This window comes from Podarcis pityusensis (assembly GCF_964106645.2).
Source record: "Podarcis pityusensis genome assembly, chromosome: 12".
In the NCBI taxonomy this organism is placed as follows: Eukaryota; Metazoa; Chordata; class Lepidosauria; order Squamata; family Lacertidae; genus Podarcis; species Podarcis pityusensis.
This window is the reverse complement of record NC_138037.1, coordinates 20,647,385-20,663,380: the sequence shown is the minus strand read 5'-3', so window position 1 is coordinate 20,663,380 and position 15,996 is coordinate 20,647,385.

Genomic DNA, 15,996 nt, shown 5'->3' with positions numbered 1-15,996 from the left:
ATTTTGCTTATCTCCACAAGCTGATGATATAAGCTTGTATCTTTTCTCTGTACGAGCAAACATAGCAAGAGTTGTTCTTTATTTCCCTCAAAATCCCTTCAGGGCTTGTCAGTATGAGTGTTCACCCAGACAAAATTTGCCTTGATATAGTCGGATGAATAATTGGCTTGCCAGTTCCCCCGTTTCCATTGGGTATGGTAACCCTATCCCCTGATTTATGTCTGTTGTCCAGATTTTAAAATAGCCGGAGATAAGTATACAATAATCACAGCAGCACATTCATTTTGTTCTATAGCCAAGTTGTCAGTTCTTTTCTGTTCACTGCCTCAGCTGGTCACCTTTCATTATCCATGGAGAAATATGCTATGAAAGACCATTGGCAAAACAGGGTGTATCATTTCAGGAGGTGAAATTTAATTTTTGCAAATTTCTTCAGGGAGGAGTCTTAAAAATATGTTTTGGGTGTGAGGAATTCAAAACTGCTATTATTTTTGTGATTGGACAACATTTAGCTTGGTAAATCTACGTTTGGTTAAAAAGCACATTAACTACTCTCAGAAAACCAAAGAATTTTAATTTTAGCTTCTGAACATGTCAGGTAATACTAAATAACACTAAACAACAACAACAAAATTTCAAGTACTTGGCAATCATTTTTTATGGTTTCCAAGCAATTTTACACACATTTTACTTACCAAGCAAAACAAAATTATATTAATTTAACCGAAATATCTTTTGAATTCCTAAGTCATGTTACAACTTTTTAGCACCCTTCATTTTTTAAAGTTGAAACATTCTATATTATTGTTGATTATGATTATGATTATGATTATTTAGTATTATCTGACATTTTCAGAAGGTAAAATTTGAATTCTTTGGTTTTCCGAGAGTAGTTTATGTGCTTTTTAACCAAATATGCCTTAATACGACAATAAATCAGTCAGCCTCTAAAGTGCCACAGTGCTTTTTCTAATGAAATCTGTTATACTACTCACTATGCTCTGAAGATGACATGGTTATTGGCATTTAATTTACCAGTATATAGGGCATGGCTGAATTCACAGGAATGCTAGACTTAACATTATTAAAAAGTGAAGAGAAGGCAGCTCTTTTCCCTACTAGGTTAAAAAATATCAATTAGCATCATGGGGCTTATGTAAACAACTTCTTGCTGGCTCATAATCTGTTTATGAGTCAAGTTGTGCTTGGAGGCTCTTAACTTAGAACCAGAGGCAAGTTTGTATATTTTTCTTTGAGGCATCCAGGCAGTGGAACACCACAAGTTATAACCTGTTTTTAAAACAGCTCGCATGGAGCCATAAACCTCAGATGTTGCAGGTCAACTGGTGTGGTCCACTGACTTCAGTCTGTGCAGATCTTCACAGCCCTACAGTCACTGCACAAGTCATGCTCTTTAAGTCAAAATTCCCCACACCTGGTAAATGCAAATGAAAACTTTTAAAAAGGTTTCCTAAACCAAAAAGGAAACATTCTTAGAACACATTAACAATTCAAATGTTGCATGGATGTAATAATATGACATATTTTATTCAAGCTTATGCTTGGTTGAGGTCAATTATTTTCAGAGACAGCCACAATGTTTTGAGGATATTCCACCAGAGGAATGGGTTTTGTGGATTTTGGGGTCATGCGGAAGCATTGATTGTGTGAACTGGCACCTGACATGATCACACAAATAGCAGCAGCCACATGACCCCCCCACCACCACCTGAGCCCATTATACCTCTGCCTTTTCCCAGAGGAATAAAGACCATTGGCTGCAGGAGCTGATCTTTCAAGGTGCCCATTTTTGGTACTGTTATGTACTGAAGTTCTCACCCTGGTCCAGCAGGGGGATACTGTAGATAGTTCAGGTCCACATATGCAAATAAGGGATCGAAAGTGACGTTCAGTGATTGGATAGTTACAGAAAGTTGTTACAATTACGCTGTTCTGGAGCTCTATATAAGCAGGCTGGCTGAACCCTTCAGTTCAGTTCTGTTCTGGCCTGTGAATAAACAAGAGCTGTTTGAAGAATTGCTGTGTCGTCTGATATGTTCACCCACAACTTAACAGGTACCCACTGCCATTTATAGAGAAACAAGAACACCCATATTTTCCTCTACGGAAACACGGCCTCTTGACTAGGAAATAGTTGGGTAATATTTCTAAGAAATATTAACATCTCAACATTCATCATTACACAAATGCAGGAAATAAGTGATTAAGCATTGCTTCTCAAAGCAACTTAAAACTCCAGCGTATTGCGTGGAAATAAAACCCTCATGGGATATTTCAGGCTTCCAAATGCTCATTCCTTACAGCATCATTCACCTCCGGCCCTAATTTTGGCCTTTGAGTTGGCAAGGAGCATATTCTCCAGGAAGAGATTCTCCTTCTTTATCCCTAAAATCCTCATGGGTTTCCCCCCATATAACAGCGTGGACCTTGTGTCTCATCTCCCCCTATGTTTTGCTCCAGCTGTGGTCAATTAGAAAAGCTGATTACTGACCTCATGGAGGGCCCCACACTCTCACCGATTCTCAAGAGCTCGTCTTGAAGCCAGACTGTTACACTGAGTTAATCAGCGGTAAATTACTGTCTGTCAGAGAACCAGCAATATGTCTTTTTGCTAGACTTACTTCCCCTGCCCCCAATCTGTATATTGCATGTATTGAAAGCACTATAATGCCAAGAAATATTCTATATTGTTGACCTTCAAGAAGCCAGCAGTGAAAATAGTTATCTGTTTTTGAAATCAAAGCCAACTTTGTATAATTGGCTAGGTCGAGGCTATGGTTGTATGGAAACCATATCAAATTAAAGAACACAGACAGAAGATAGTGGCTTGCCAATTTGCCCCAATCAGATAAATATGACAAAAAAATGGAGTAGATGCAAACTACATTGTTTGAAACTTTGAGATTGTTGAACACTCAACTCGTGCCTTTTGCCTTGCTTAACTGCTTACATGCTGTGGAATGGTTTGTGAACATTCCGGTTGCTGAGTTTAAAAAATAATCGCCCGTGTTGAAGACCTTGAGCCAGATGGGGCTGTTGGTGGTGAGAATTAACATAGGCAAGAGCCTTGCTGGATCAAATCTCCATCCAGCCCAGCATTTTTGTTCTCTGAACCACCTGCCCCCAGAAAGCCAACAAGCTGGGCAGGAAGACAATAGCCCTCATCCAATAACAGGGATCCATTGGCATGGTGCATTTGAACCTAGATGTTCCTTATACACATCCTGACTGCTAGTCATTCTGTCCTCAAGGAATTTATCCAGTCCCATTTTAAAGTAATTTTCAAGTACCGTATTTTTCCGTGTATAAGACAAGGCTTTTTTTCTTAGAATTTCATGTTAAAATATGTGGGTCATCTTATACACGGATAGTGCATAGTGGGGACGTGTCACTGGTTGCTGCCGGGAGCCAGAGATTGTCAGTGGCTATTGGGCGTGTTATTGGCGGTTGCCGCAAGGGCTGGGCTTGATTGGCTGTCGCTGCAGCAATTAGGCAGACGATCGGCGGCTTCTGCAAGTGAGGGGACAGTCGATAGATGACATTTGCAACGCTAGTGGCAGCGTAGGTCAGGTATTTTCTTAATTTGGAGTCCCCCCAAAAAGGGGGGCGTCTTATACACGGGGGCATGTTATACACGGAAAAATATGGTAATTTCATCACCACAAAAGGATGGCAGCAAATTGGTAGGTACTTCTTACTTACTTATTGCAATTACACTACAGCCCACCTAAAAACAACAACCACCGATTTAAAAAAACAACCACCCTGATATATCCCACCTTTCAGGGTACCAGTTCTTTCAAGGCAGCTTACAAGTTACAAAAAAACCCACAGCATTTTAAAATCCATGGGCCAACAATACAAATATATAACACAGGATCTTTCCCCCAGGACAGTAGACAGGGCAGTGTTAGACTGGCTAAGGTGAATAGATGCATGACTGTACAGTATATGACTGGGTTATGTGACTAACTATGAATGGGTTATGTTGCTTGGAAGAGATTAGTACATGAATAGGGAGAGGGAGGGACACGTAAATAGGGTGGCTGAATGGAAAAGCTGGTTGAGTTTGCACATATCAGTGAATGGGGAGTAGATGTTAAAACACTGTTTCAAATCAAACGTTCAGCCAGTGTCAACAACTTACCACTATGAAATAGAGAGAGCCTCAAATCTGGAACATTATGCCTATAAATTCCTTGTTCACTGCAATAAAACAGGTAATATCTATCCTTGATGTAACTGTCATATAAATACGGTCTGTTGATTTTAAGCACCTGAGATGTTTCTACCGACATTATTAGAATCAGAGTCTTTTTAAAACACACACAGACACATTTTTTTCACACTGGCAACACTACTCATTCATTTTTTCTCAGTCACCTTTATCAGTCAGTGATGAAGCATAGCCACTGGTGCATGTGTGTGTTGGCGTGTGTGTGTATAAATAGATTGTTTCTTTAATAAAGTGAGCTACACCAATAAATCATCATGGAAGCCAGATTGGATTGAACAGGTATTTTTGAGCTCATTTTTCATCATTAACATTGCATATAGGTAGCAGTGTTATGCACAAATCAGAGCAACTGTGCACATAGATTTTAGGGAGAGACTAGGTGATGTAGTTAATTACACAACTTCCACCGCTTCCCTTGCCAATATGCAAATAACTGTAATGCTTTTAAAACACTGCTTGAGAGAAGAATGGGGAAGGAAGCAAGACTGGGAGAAGGGGCTGCTGAGGAGGCTCTAAACATCCCAGCTATAACATAAGAACAGAAATAGAGTAATGCTGGATCAGACCAAAGGTCTAGGTATTTTGTTTTCCAAAGTAGGTAGCTGTATGGTTCTGGAAACCCCCAAGCAGGGCATAAGGTTGGATGCTTTCCTATGATGTGGCTTTCTAGCAAGCTTTGCATTGCCTCTGAACATGAAGGCTCCATTTTGTTTTCATTACTAAATAACAAATAGACTTGTTATCCATGGACTTGCTTAAATCTCCTTTAAAGGAGTCAGCACCATATCCTGCGGCAGTGAATTCTATACATCAGCTGGATTGTATCTTGTCTGTCCTGAATCTACAGCAATCAGCTTCATTCGGTGAACCCCAGATTTTCATATTGCAGGAAAGAAATTTTAAAAAATTCTTTCTCTCTCTCCACTTTCTCTACACCATACATACTTTCATAAACCTTATTCGTGTTTTCCCCCTTAGTCATCCTTTTCTTAAAAGCCACAAACACTTTAGCCATTAGGTCTTGTGTTCCAAGTACCACCAGGATCTTACACCACAATATCGAGTATTATGAAAAACAAAGTATTCTATGCCAGTTGTGCCAAATTTAGCAGGTAAACATTAAAATGCTACAAAAAAAGAAGAATCCAAGATCCTGCCTCAATAGTATAAGAGAGGGAAAGTATAAAAATATTTCTTATGTATTCAGATATAGTATTTCCAGAACCTGAAACCACGTTTCAACATTTGGATGCACCTCAGAGACTATTGGAAGTTCACACCACAATAAATTGGTCAATCAACTGTCTTTTTCATTAAATGCGAGGCAGACAGAGACTGGCATGGAAAGCTTTCCTGTATACTAATAGCAAACTAATAGTATGGGTCCTTGTGTAGCTAAAGCAGCAACATCCACACATAAGAAGATTATCGGCAGCCTTAGGGGAAGCTCAAGGTTTGCAGAACTACAAAAAAAATATTTAGGGGGAAAATGCCCACGGAAAACTCAGCATGCTAAGTGGTCATAGAATGCTGAGTGCTGGGTGGGGATGGGGAAATGTGGGGGGTTGAAATGGCTGTCAGGAATGCTGAACAGGATCACTCGTCCCACACTGCAAGACTTTGTTGTAGGTCCCACTTGAATTCTATTTACACACACGCTTAATTGGCAATTTATGCATGCATTCATAATGTCTACTTTGCGAAAGCAAATGTCTCTGAAAACTCATGCCACAATAGACTAGAAAGTTTCTGAAGTGCTGCAACACTCTGAAGTTTTGGGTGTTACTACAATGGCCACTCATCTAGGCAACAAAAATAATCAATGGGATTTGCATCATCGATACCACCTTAGTAGCCACAGTCATTTTTTAAAATATAATTTTATTTATAATTTTCATTTACAACAATTATTCAACAAACATTCTAACATTTCAAATTTTGACTCCCTTCCCACTCTTTCTGCGGTTCTTTACATTTACTTTCATCATTTCCTGCATACTCCAAATTATCTTAACTTTTCTTCATCTATTCTCATGTACAACTCATATACATTTTTTTTGAAACTGCAGATTTTTACAACAATCCTGCCAATGTCTTGATCTGTTTACAATTTGTTTGTAAATACTCAAGAAAACATTTCTATTCCTTTCTAAAAAGTTTGTTCTCTTGATTTCTGATTCTTTCGGTAAGTTTCACCACAGTCATTAGACAAACTCTGATTTGCCTTTTATTCTGTATGAAGATACCAAGGTAGTGCTGTCATTTTGCAAAGCTGATGAAGAAAGGTGGAACAGCTATTTATAAATGTAATCAGGCATGGGACATTCCTCATAACAAGAAAAAAGTGTCAACTGAGCACATGTCATGAGATTGACTATGAGACTGGGAAAGCATATATTTACAAGCTTCAGCTGATATTTTCCAGATAGAGACAGTATTTTCTGTTCCTTGAAAATTGACTTATTTCCAGTTTTTGACTTTGTAAGTTATTTATTAGGAACAGTCAAGATTACTTCCAAAACCAGCATCTTTCAGAACTATCCAAGCAGTCTTTAGCAACTGCATCCTTGACCATTATGGCATTTGGAAGAAATAAGTAAATCCCTGTTTACTTTTTGATTAGGTGAACACATGCTACAGGTCAGATGACCTGGACTGGAACAAGGTTTAAGAGCTGAACAGCAGACAGCTCAAGGTATCAGTTGTGAATTCAAGGGGGGGGGGGGATGAAGTCTTTTCCAATGGGATTCAACATGATGGGGGGAAAGTATGTGATTTTCAGAAGAGGCTGTCTGGCCAAGAGATGATGCTTTCAGCAATCTTCAAGAAGAATAAAGGCTGCCTAAAGTGAGACAAGATATTTGGGATAATAAATTGAGGATTAATAATATTCAGGCAGTTGCTTTTCTTCACAATGACAGGGAATGAGATTTTGCAGGACACTTCTTGAAATGGCTTCCAGATGGGAATGCAGGGCACACTATCCAAGACTTAATGTGATTTAGGGAGAACTTAACCAATAAAAAAAGGAGGGATGATGCACGTTTCAAAATCAGAATAACATTGTGCTCTTGTTTTCTACCTTCCTCGTTCTGTGGCTTTATTTGCTTTGGCATTATGCAATCTACTGCTTTGGTACATATTTCAAAAAAGGAGAGTGGCTAGAGAGATCAGGTGGAAAAAAATGAGCAAAATGGGATTAGTTTTCATTCTTAATGGAGTGATTAGCAGAAACATACCCTTTTATGGTCTTATTGGAACCTATGTGATCATCTCAATATAAACAATCTGTGAATCTCCCCTTTCAGTATTCTGGTTTGTGGCTGTTCTTAAGAGTTACATTGCTTCTCTTGGAGTGGAATGAAACAAGGGATTAAACAAGGAGAAAATCAGGAGCTCCCAGAGACCTTTGGTTAAGCATACGAGCTAAAACCAACATAATTGACATGCAAAACCTGTTTTTCATATGATCTCTTGGGGTATCTTGTTAACATGCAATGTCAATTATATATTCAAAATATAGTCAAATTGCAGGCTCTGGTCCAGCATCTTCCCATCCCCGCAACATGGCAGAGGTAGAGATAGGTACATCAAACAGATTTATTTTGGACTGGGGCTCAGCCTGAAAGAAGAAAAAATGATAGCATGGAAGTGCCTCTCAACAATTGCAGAACATGTCTTCCTTACCACTGGGAAGCTGCAGCTATGCTCTGGGTTTCTGAGGAGGCCATGGGACAGCAGCTTGCTCTGCAAAATGTTGCCGCTTCCGATTGCGCCAAGGTCTTGATTCTCAACAGATATCTATCACCCTATATCAGCACAGCCATGCTGACTGGGCTGCATGCTCATTACATGTTCAAAGCACATTCAAAGCATATTATTCCCCTCAAAAAATTCTGGGCACTGTAGTTTGCTAAGGCTGGCTGGGAATTGTAGCTCTGTGAGGGGTAAACTAGGTAGAGGTAAAGGGACCCCTGACCATTAGATACAGTCGTGACCGACTCTGGGGTTGCGGCACTCATCTCGCTTTACTGGCCGAGGAAGCCGGCGTACAGCATGACTAAGCTGCTTCTGGCAAACCAGGGCAGCGCACGGAAATGCAGTTTACCTTCCCGCCGGAGCGGTACCTATTTATCTACTTGCACTTTGACGTGCTTTCAAACTGCTAGATTGGCAGGAGCAGGGACCAAGCAACAGGAGCTCACCCCGTCGCGAGGATTCGAACCGCCGACCTTCTGATTGGCAAGTCCTAGGCTCAGTGGTTTAACCCACAGCGCCACCCATAATTCTTTTGAGGGAAAGAATGTGCTTCAAACATGCTTTGAAATGTGTACTGTGTACAAAACCTAAGGCTGGTGGGAGTTGTAGTTGTCGTTTAAACCATCCAGAAGGCACCAGGTTAGGGAAGGCTGCCCTGTTAAACAGAAATAAATATGCACAAATATTCTCTGGGACAATAAAAATGTGTAGCCGCAATGTTGCCTTCCCAGTTTTCCTTCAAGGAGCTAGAGGCAAATGTACAATTGCAAAGCAGACTGTAACATTTTGCAACTGCAAGATTTTGGTGGTGACAAAAATCAATCTTTATTTCCACTAAGAAAGCAGGTTCTAAAATAAACTGGACTGGTTGCAGCTTGGTTAAATAAGAGCTGCTAAGGGGTGGGGAATCCTTTGCAGTTGTATCTGGTTTCCGTCACCATACTGATCATATTATGTCAGCAGTCAAGTGAAATATAAAGAAATATTATGTTAAAGCCAAGGAATACTTCCCCCAGTACTAACCCTCTCACTTGGATGACATACGGATGCTGTTGAAGAAGGAAGTTAAAATGGGGTTACAGGTTTCATTCTACATCCATCTCAATTAGGTGGCCAAATTACAGAACAAAAGATGCCCTTTTATCAACGCGGTTTATATTGTTTAACCAGAGCACAAGTATGTGTTACAATACGTGTCTTCCTGCATAGTGTACATTCTGATACTCTTCATTCAGCCAATTTTCTGGTATTTTTCTCAACGTCTCTGCCATGGATATTCCAATCGTCCATATGGGTACATTTACTCTTCATTTTTTTTCCATTTCCTTTTCTGGTAATAACTTTTCTAAATCAAGCTTTTTCGCTGAAAAAACTGGAGCCATTCTAGCCATGCTGAAGGAACCAACGCCTTCCAGGTTTGGTAATTACATATTTTATTGTTGGAAGAAACAAATCGAATGGTTTCCTTTTTCTTCAATTAGGACTTTATGTAGCACTAGAGATTTACTCCCAGACTCTTTCATTGGATGCCCAGTAATGTATTGAAGAATTGGAGATGCATTTATTTTAAAGTTCTTTATTTCTGAATGCTGCTTTTCCAAAAAGTCACGTGATCAGTTCCAGAAAGTTATTTACTCCGATTTGTTTGAAATGGTGGCATTAGAAGCTTAATAGTAAAACTGGATTACATATGTTTTTGCCAGATAGTAACAGTATTCTTTTTATATGCGTAACATCAGGTTTGATTCCCATTGTTGGTACTTTATAGAAAGCAACTGAAAAAGTACAAGGACCTTATGCAATGTGTAGTAAAAGAAATATATAGTTGCTCCAGGCTAATTTCCCATTATGGTGCGCATTGTGATGGCGTTTACTGAATGTTACCACATCAGGCAGTTACTGGAGTTGAATGAGCCATCACAGATCCAATAGCAAAGATCTTCCATCTCCCTGACATGGCTCAGACGAGAGGAAACAGGACACAGAGGCTGATAGACTGATCTTCCTGGCATACTGGGACCAATGGGAAACAAAATCTCTTTTTTTAAGGCCAAATAAAGGAAACAGACTTTTTCTCACCTTCTTTCCTGTCTGTACAAGCCCAGCAGGCTTGGCAATTGGTGCCCCACCAGCTCCCACCGCTGGCATTGGCTACTAAAAAGAATTAGGAGTGTGCTTTGTCTGGGTTTGTACCATGGATGAAAGTTCAGCTTCCAAATGCACTATTTGGATTATTTTATTTTATTTATTGCATAGTTAACCAAGTACATTGCAGGCAGCTCCCCATTTATGTGAGTTCAAGGCATGCGCATGTGTGCATTGCCACGAACCCAAAAAGGGACGAAAAGAGTGCAAAATTGGCGAAAAAAAATATGCAAAAACAGTGTCTAGTAATCCCACAAGCTTTGGCAGTGCATTCCCAGGAGCCTTTGCAGTACATTTTAAAGAATGAAATACAGTGTATGATAACAAGCCATGGTTTCCCCTCAATATCTTCAGTCTAAGTGGTTATGGGCTTAATTCCACCTCCTTGTGTGCTCAACAGAACTCTCTCTCTCTCTCTCTCTCTCTCTCTCTCTCTCTCTCTCTCTCACACACACACACACACACACACACTCACACACATTGGATATACACAAACATTCTTGCTGTTACTTCTTATTTCCCTGCATCCCCAGCTGATTTTACAAGTATTTGAAGGAACTGTTCATCCTGTTCATACATGATCATAAATGTATTCTGTGACACTATTGCCTATTGCATCAGATAAAGACAGAGAGATCTATTTGTGAAGGTGGTACAGGAGGAAGTTAACTGCTTAGTTAAGTAAGTGTAGATTTTTATCCCAGTCTGTATCTGCACTGTACTTGTTGCTGCTTTTTTATTTGGTTTTTATTGTTTATTTGTGCTTTATGGGAAGCTATTTCTGAATCAAATAAATAATGGCTTGGCAATACCTTCAGCATGCAATAAAGGCAAAATGAATGCTAAACAAATGTAATAAATTTGTTAATATTTTCCATCTTCAAATCAAATGAAGGTTGGGGATTTTGCTAATTTCAAAAGCTTGGCGTCACCCAGAGAGCTTGCAGTATTACAGCTGTGCATGGCAAACTGTTCCACATATTTACCATTTTTATGATTAGCTGTTTTTTGGCTTCTTCTTTCTGTGTGTGCCTCTGAATACACTTTCAGTCACAACCTGCCCTTTGTCATCTGATTGTAGCACTAATAACAACATATGGCAGAACAGTCAGACACATCTTCAGGAACTGGGAAGTCTAGGACTTTAGGCAGCCATCGCGTAATCCCACCCTTACCCACTCCTCACCTGGGATTTTCCATTCTCTCAGTCTCACTTCTCTTGCTCCTACTACATAAAGCCATCTTTTCCACAGCACCGGGTCTCTCCTCCCCCTGCCACTCTTACTGAGATGGTTCTGAAAATGAGGTGCTGGCTTAGGCCTGCAGCAGAATGAGGGAGTCTGAGTGGACTGTGACACTACTGGCAGCATTTTGTGGTGGGCAGGGCGGGAGAGGGGAGGCATTTTTAATATTTCTCCACAAAATGTTCCTGCAAGTGAAACAGCTCACCCTTCAGGGAGAAAGATTATAGCTCAGCCTGCCGCCTGGGAAATATTTGAAATTAAATAACAGGTGGTATTAAAAATATTATATACAGTGTTATATAATACTGCATATATGTGTATATACTGTATATATATGTTTTCGGATGTCTCCGTTGCTGAACGTTTCGGTTTTCGAAAACCCAGAAGTAAATGTTTCCGTTTTTGAAAGCGCCTCAGAAGCCGTTCGACTTCCAAGGCACATTTCTCTATTTTCTAATTGAATTTGCCAACTGCCCATTGTGCCTCAGTTTTCGAATGTTTTGGAAGTCGAACGGTCTTCCAGAACGGATTACGTTTGAAAACCGATGTACCACTCTATATCTTTCCCAACTTATGGCTGAAGTGGGGCAAGTCCATTCTACACATTCTATACCACTTTACTCTGTGTTGTATGCTCGTATGAAATGTTAAAAAAAAATGCTCTCAATCAATTGCTTTAAAAAGTAATAATACATGAATTCAGTGCCAGTCAAATTTCCCAACAATGATGTTGATGCTTCCATTAAGGAGCTATGAGAAAGGGTCACATTATGAGAAATATTCATCCAGCAGTTAAATGATCTTGTGCATAATCATTTGCCTGAGAATACAGTCATTTGATTTACTTTATGTCAAGGGTAAGGAGGATAGGAATTGAGGGAATGAGCAGCGTCGAAAGGCTCAAGGGATGCCCTTTTAGTCAGCTAATATGTAATTCTATCTTTGAATAGGATGACCATGCCTCCTATTTTACAAAAGGCAGTCCTCTGTTTGAAGGGCTATCATAGGACATTCTGCTGTTTGAAGGAACCCACTGCTTGCAGGGCTCCCCAGTCTATGACCGCTTTGAAGATAAATAACTCTTAAGAAGAGAGAGCGGGGCCTTGAGGTGCCAGACTGAGTAGGCACACAGGCCAGCTGGCCCCAGTCTTCCCCACTATGGCGAGATCTATGGTATAGAAAATGGTATGTAAATTCTACCAATTATTTCTAAATCTGCAATTGCACACATCCATTGGCATTTTTATGCAGAGATGTTTTCCCTCTACTTTTTTGGTCACGCATAAGTAGCCAGCCTTAGCTTCAAAAGAGAAAATGTCTGCGAATACGGAGGAAATATCTATTTTAATGCTTTGTTCAAAAGGAGCCTGGACATTTGCAATTCTACTCTGGGTGAAGCGTGCCTTCCTGTTCTGACAGCATATTGTCCCTCGTCCACAAAGTAGCTTTTAGGATTTACAACAAGATGCAGATCCAGACACAACTTCTAAGAGCTGTGTAAATCTTACTGCGTTCAGAGGAGCCTGCTGTCAGTTTTGCAGGCTCAGAGTGTTCTTTCTGGTGACATCAATCATGACTCAACCTGGCCACCAGTGCCACAGATGACAAAAGAGACCTATTTTTAAACAGTGACACCGATATAGCGAGGAGAAGCCTGCCTTGGGCCAGAATTATGTCAGCCTTGCTGTAGATATTCAGAAAGCATGTGCTATGTTATTTTGGGAATATTGTCAGATGGTCTTGTTGTGGTCTCTTAGATTTGTGAAAATGCTCCCCCCCTCTCACTTTTTATGGGAACATTACAAAACTGCTGGGCCAGAGCTGCCATCTTGCATTAGGACCAAGATGTGGGATAGGAAATGGTTCTTCTCACTGTCCTTTAACTCCATCAGAGGCAACTGCTCCCTAGGAAGGACAGTTGGTTTATTCTCTTTGGACTTTGGCAGACACTTGTATGGTACAAAGCCTTAAGACTAAACTAGATGCCACAAACTTCTTCTACAGGTCACATCAAGCCAGTGTTCCTTTTTAAAGCGGAAAGCTACCTCAGGAGAAGGAAGAAAAGATAAGTGGGGATGCACCCCCTTCCTCTTTCCCTCCTAGGGGGAATACTATAGGAAGGGACCATTGGTAAGAAATCCTGCATTTAAAGGAGACTGTTGGCCTCTCCATATATTCTGTTTATTGCAGATTCATGATGATTTGATGCTATTGAGCCCGGCCTTGGCTGGGGAGGGCGGGGTATAAATAAAAATCATTGTTGTTGTTGTTGTTGTTATTATTATTATTATTATTATTATTATTATCAGGATGGTCACAGGTAGAGCCTGCTTCCAATTCTGTTTATGTCTGCAAATTTTGGGGCAGGCACATTGCTTCCCTTCCAACCAGCGCATATCCCAGAACTTCCTGCTGAAAGCCCATCACTTTTTAACACCACAAATGCTCTCATTTAGTTTTGCCCTGCTTTCTTTGAACTATAGCCCTTCGAGAGAGCAATAATGCAGTAGCACTGGGGAAACATCACAAAACAAAGGGCTCGTCCACATTTGTCCTGCGATTTCTAGGTATGGGTTCAAGCGTGTTTTCCCCCTCTCTTTTGTCTTGCTGCTTTCTCTGTCTTGTATACTGCTGAGTTGGAACAAATGTCAATTGGGTTTTCTGCAGATTGACATTTGCTCCAATTCAGCAGTAAACAGTGGGTTTTCTCAAGGAAAGTAATGGGACAAAAGAAAAACGTCTCAGACCTGCGCCTAGAAATCACACAGCAAGTGGAAGTGTGGGTGAGCCCAAACTGAAGCAGATTATTGTGTTAAGAACATGTTGCAGAATAAACCACTGCAATAAAAGCACCAGCCTGAAGGAGATATCAGTTTTCAGCATTTAGTTTCCCAGATTAAAGCCTTCTCATCATTTGCAATGCCAAGAGTGGGAAAAGCCACCAGTGTTCAAGAAGGAAAAAATATTGGTCTCAGCTGAAGTTTGATATCTTAAAGAAGAGTTTTCCCTTCTTAACATTTGCTAGCCATAACTGTGTGTTTTAAGGGTTTCACATTTTTAAAGAATCCAGTATAAAATTTTGACATAAATATCTAAAGAACACCTGGTGATCTTTTCATCTGCTGTTCTTTGAAGCTATCACACCACACTCCAATACCAAAGATTTACAAGGCCACCTTCACGTTCCTTCTGCCGTCTTATGCCTACATGTGTCTGCTACACTCTGCTGTTCTTCAATATAACAAGGTGTGATATAACAAGCTTACAGGTGTAAGCATGCCACTGAAACTGTTAATGCCACATTTGAAAAAAGCAGATTGCTAACATTTAGGACAACGGCCATTTTACTCAGAGTTAATATCTACACTTATATAGAAGAACTGCATTTTTTAACAAAAATAAAAATGGAAAAACTTGCCAGCTGCACAAGAGTTCTGAAGCTTTCATGTCGCAGGAGTCTGTCTTATACATCAGACAAGCATATAAAAGAGGCTTAGGGGGAATTTAACAAAGAAAAAGAATATCCAGGTGGTTTTTAAACTAGAATACAATAAAGGGCTGGGTTTAGAGAAGTGTAAGTAATAAGCAAACCAATTGAGAGGTACAGTAGGAGAAGTAATCTTAAAAAAAAAAAAAAAAGGGAAGAAAAATTGTGTTTTATTTGAAAGCATGGGTGGGAAAGCCCATAAAATCAGCCTGGCCTGCTTTGTCTTCCCTCCCCCCCCCCCAATACATATACACCACACACACCACACTAAGCAGCTACATGCAGTGCTTTTTTCATGGGGGACGCAGGGGTACGCATACCCCTAAACATTTTGTGAATCTAAGTTTGGCCTCATTGAGGGGCAGTATTTCAATATGAGTAGGAAAATGAGAGTACCCCTAAACTTTTTTTTAAAGAAAAATAACACTGGCTACATGTAATTTCAAAACGTCATTCTATTCAAGTTAGAATGTGTTCTAAAATGTAAGGATTCTGAGGCTAAATTTAAAAATTGAAGCATTGCATTTCATTTTTTGCCTCTTAACTGGTTGGTGATGAGGCCACAGAATAAACTCTTTGAAAATAACCAGTTTTTTATTTTTAACATAACTTATATTTCTTTTTGAAAACTAAAATACGTGAAACAAAAAACAGTCCAAAGGTCACTGACTAAAGAGCACCTGCTTTGCATGCAAAAGCCCAAGGATCCAATCCGTAGCCTCGCCAGGTAGATGAAGGGACCTGGGGCAGCAAGTAGGCCAAAGGTAAAACAAACCAGCTAAAAACATGTAAGAACAATTCCAAAAGAGATCCAGACTAGGAAAGAGCTCCATTTGGGTGTTAGAGATACCTATAAAGCAATTAAATATGAACACACACAGAATTTGATTTGGATGCATCATCCTCTACTGGCAGAATGGTTTATCTGCACTTTCAAGGTCTTCCAAAGCATCCAGGACCAACCATCTCTCTGAGTTAGATGTCAGAAGTGGACCTGAAGGTCATTTGCTTATTAGATTTATGCCTTGGCCCTTCTCCAAGTCCCTCATGGCAGTATATAAGGCTCTTCCTCATATTGAAGAAGAAAAAGAAGAGGAGTTTGG